This window comes from Schistocerca gregaria, chromosome 8 (assembly GCF_023897955.1).
Source record: "Schistocerca gregaria isolate iqSchGreg1 chromosome 8, iqSchGreg1.2, whole genome shotgun sequence".
NCBI classification, from domain to species: Eukaryota; Metazoa; Arthropoda; class Insecta; order Orthoptera; family Acrididae; genus Schistocerca; species Schistocerca gregaria.
In genome coordinates this window covers 486,640,295-486,644,551 of record NC_064927.1, presented here as the reverse complement: position 1 = coordinate 486,644,551, position 4,257 = coordinate 486,640,295, and the positions used below count along the sequence as shown (strand labels likewise).

The window sequence follows — 4,257 nt, the reverse complement described above, 5'->3', positions numbered from 1 at the left end:
AAATTCACAAGTTTTTGTGTTTGCCAATAGTGAAAATAGGCCAGTGAACCACTTCCCTCTTGGCCACCTAGGTTGTACAAGAAACATCCGGCATCTGAGGAAAGTTTGGAGACAGGATCTTTATTACATCTCATAGCTACGACTAACAAGCTCCAAGGCACCGATGATTTTGATAAAGATCTTTGAGCTTGTAGGCAGCCGGAGTGGCCGACCGGTTCTAGGCGCTACAGTCTGGAATCAAGCGACCGCTACGATCGCAGGTTCTTCGGGCATGGATGTGTATAATGTCCTTAGGTTAGTTGTTTAATTAGTTCTAAGTTCTAGGCGACTGATGACCTCAGAAGTTAAGTCGCATAGTGCTCAGAGCCATTTCAACCATTTTTTTGAGCTTGTATCGGTTCACTTGTTGCCATGGGAAAAGGCACGACTTTGGAAAAAAAAATCATACTTCACCCTCTCCGAAAACGTAAAAAAGCCAGTAATTGGACGTTTCTTTTTTCAGAGACGTAGGTTTCTTATCTCTTGCCCTGGTTTGTCATGAGTCCGTGCTGTCTTGTGGTACGGGAGATTTAGCGCCTGTAGAGCCCTATGATTGGCTCAACATGGGATGAAAGCTGTGTCGTTCATGCACTTTCCAGGAAAACGCAATTTGTTTCTGGAGAGGTGCGATGCTCTCGGGTGTGGGATTTTGGTAGGTAAGCACTTCTGGTCGAAGCTCTGGCATGTGTGGTAGGTAGTTGGGACCTGTCCTGAGACTGGCTGCACTTGTGAGTAGTTTAGACTGGGAAGCCTGATGTGAAGTTCTTACTATATCGACAGTGTGACTTCAAATAAATCGGACTACTCGTTTGCTGAGAGCACACTTATTCGGTTTTGGTTTACCAGTCTTGATTTTTGGCATCCTTGTGCGCTCTGTCGTATAAGTGAGCCAAAACGGTCCAGCGAATGGGTGTGTCATGCACTGAAATCTACTGTGATTTCAGGGCTCTGGTAGAGAGTAAATTGCGATGTGGTTGCCTAATTGCTAGACAATGAGATTTTTAGATTTCTTTTGTGGCCGCATTCGATTCACAGGTGGCGCCTCCACGTCTCACCTCCGCCGGACGCATCTGGCAAGTCATGTGGCCGTATGAAGTGCACAGGGTAACATACTGCCACTCCGGTATTGTCAGGGCTCACAGATCTCAATCGCTCCTTGCTGTCAGTTGCACCTTGAGAGATTGCAGGGCACTCAAACTACTGATTCGGAATTGCGATTTGACTTAATACATTATGATGAAATTGTGGGCACTAGTTAACGGTCATGTTTACATGCTCAAGGGAAGGAATGACGGTAAGGTGTACCTGCGTTCAAAGGTATAGGTTGCCGATTTAAACGACTGCAGTAAAAGCTGCGGCGATGGTGTACCCAGCAGAGCGCGTTTATTTCTGCAGAACGTTTGGAGTCAGGACGGTGGAGTTCCGCAGTCTCATTATGAAGACACATTAAGTTGGCGTTAGGCGGGAGGCAGGCGCGTTTAGGTATGGACACTAGCGCCGAGAAGTCGGCACTCCACTGGTCAGTGCATTGTAGACTGGCAATAAAGCAGAGGATGTGACCTTGTTAGGGAGGAAGCTGACAAAAGAGCTGGAACGTTCTGCGAATTTCCGTGGGACAGGGAGACTGGCGCCCGGGTGTCCAGACTCTGTTTCAAATAATATTTGAGAAAGCACGAGGCTTTTAGCGAGTTTGTGGCCGTTCTTTGGAAACTTTGAAATGGACGCAACAGGTGAGATAACAAGGTGTTTATGGAGGGCTGTGCTTCCATCCAGAGAATTCTGTTAGCAAAAGACACAGCAAGCGCGTGGGAAAGAGGCTACAAAGGTGAATATTTTTTTTCCTTTTTCTCGCAATTAACTTTAAAGTCTCTGACTGGTCAAATCGGTGTTTGCAGAGCAAAGGTCGCCCTTGCAGATAAGAATATCGGGCTCCAGCTCGTGATTGACTTTTGCGAAAGTGGGGGGAGTATAAAATGTAACTGTGGTTTTGGTACCGAGCTGAGGAGGAAACGAGCAGATAGGAAGACGTCACTCTTGTATTGGAACTTCACTAGTAAAGGACTGCAGGTGTCTACCTAAACGGCGAGACTTGTGTCCTTTGCTGGTGTGCCACTTGCAGCCTGTGCCAGCCACCTTCTGAACCATCAGAGGTACTGCTTATATCATCATGCTCACAACGAGTGATGCGTGGGTGTACTTTCTTGTCTTGAGTCATCCGTCTAAACATTTGGCATATTCCATCACGCACAGTTGTGCCACGGAGTCAAGTTGGTTCGTCAGTCCAGCAAACGGGTCCACCTACACACTGGACTCATTGGGGTTTCAGAGGCTCATAGGAAAGTACCTGAAATGAACCGAAAGCGAGACCGCTTACTTGCATTTTTCGGGAATGTGCCATTAATAACAGATTGCCGCCGTCCATGACTTCAGTCGCCGAAGGCATTGTGATGTGGCGCCTTGACAAGCAGGAGGGCAAAGAATTCGCTGCTGCGGTGTAGGGCTCTAATAAATGTTACTCAGCACCCTGTTCTTTCGAACCATACTTTTCTCGAATGAGATTTTCACTCTGCATCGTAGTGTGCGCTGATATGAAACTTCTTGGCAGATTAAAACTGTGTGCCCGACCGAGATTCGAACTCGGGACCTTTGCCTTTCGCGGGTAAGTGCTCTACCAACTGAGCTACCGAATCTTCGGTAGCTCAGTTGGTAGAGCACTTGCCCTCGAAAGGCAAAGGTCCCGAGTTCGAGTCTCGGTCGGGCACACAGTTTTAATCTGCCAAGAAGTTTCATACATTTCTTTTTTGTATAGTAGAGTAAAGATGCTTGGTTGTGGTGTACTTTTGTGCCATAACACGGATTCACTTGGAATGAGTCAGATAAAGCGATTAGTGTTTCAGTTAGTGTGGTGTGTCGATCGCCAGCTGATCACTTTGTCCACCACAGACCCCGTGTTAGTGAAAGCATTGATTAAAAAAATGTTTGTGCCATATTTCTTTCGTTATTTTTGTTGTAATGTAATGTTAAGAATGAATGAATCTAGTGCCGTTTAGATCACAACTTCTGCCTGAGTTCTGATTAACAGTTCTTTCCCATTTTATTATTACAGTCTAGATTAGAAACATAAGTAGAAGCTTTTCATTTGGTGTCCCCTGACAGGGTCTCTTACTTTAGTAACGATAGTCTTTCATTTGGCCTCCCCTGCCAGTATCTCTTGCTTTATTGACGATAGTCTTTCAACGTTCGTAGAGAAACTTCATTATATTTCATCAATCGAAGTCAGCTCAGTCTCAGATCAATGCAGCGTTATCCACATTTGCGGGACCAGAGTACTTGACTCATGGATCACCTAGTTAAACTGTCTTTGCCATCCAGGATCCACCCAGTGTAGGATTAAAGCACCTGCTAGTGGTTTAGGGTATTCAATCTACAACTTGTTTAGCATAATTTATGTCAGATTTTTTTAAAAATAAATGTTGATACACTAAATTTTGCCTACATTCTCAAACTTTACGTAGTTCCACTAGAGTTACCTTTCGACACCACACATTCATGTAATTCGTTCTACTCCATGCACAATGAGTCCATCATCTTCTGTATGGATGCAGAATAACATTCGATCTCCGGCAGAAATCTCAGAGCAGCGAGCGCGGAGGACATGGATGGGGACGGTGGACAGGTAGCGCCTGGTGACAGTGTGGGTCCAATGCGAGGCGTACAGGGGTGGTCCACGCAGTTACGACAGGCAGTGTGTCCTGACGGTGAAACGGTTAACGCAGCTGCCTAGTAAGAAGGGGACTCTGGATTCGAGCCTACCACACATTTCCATTCATAGTTGCTTAATCTGATAATGTTTCGATGCTTCTGGTATCAATAATTTCTTCCATTTCCGTTCCTATCTCCCCACTCCATCTTCAAGTTACGTAATACGTATCTCCCAAAGACCAGGCACAGTGCATTCATACTTTGTACTACTCCAGTCTGTTCATACCAATAACCTTCTTTCAGCAGTGACCATGGATGTGGGGACGGTAATGGTTGTCCTACTGCGTTTACCAACTGTTTGTTACAGGGATATTCCACACTCACAAGTGGGAGTATATTCCGATGAGTATATTCAGACTTAGTTCACTAACAATGACGTATGCTCCTAGTATTTCATTTTCCCAGTCTTCCCCAAATTCTGTTTGTATTTAAATGTGGGAGTTCGTTCAGTCCTTC

At 45.4% G+C, this 4,257-nt stretch overlaps 1 non-coding gene across 1 annotated transcript; it reads left to right on the top strand.

Moving 5' to 3' along the window:
• The first annotated feature begins 2,727 nt into the window (after nt 1-2,727).
• On the top strand, nt 2,728-2,801 carry Trnas-cga (transfer RNA serine (anticodon CGA)). Its single transcript has one exon. It is a non-coding gene; the product is annotated as a tRNA-Ser (tRNA).
• The last annotated feature ends 1,456 nt before the right edge of the window (nt 2,802-4,257 follow it).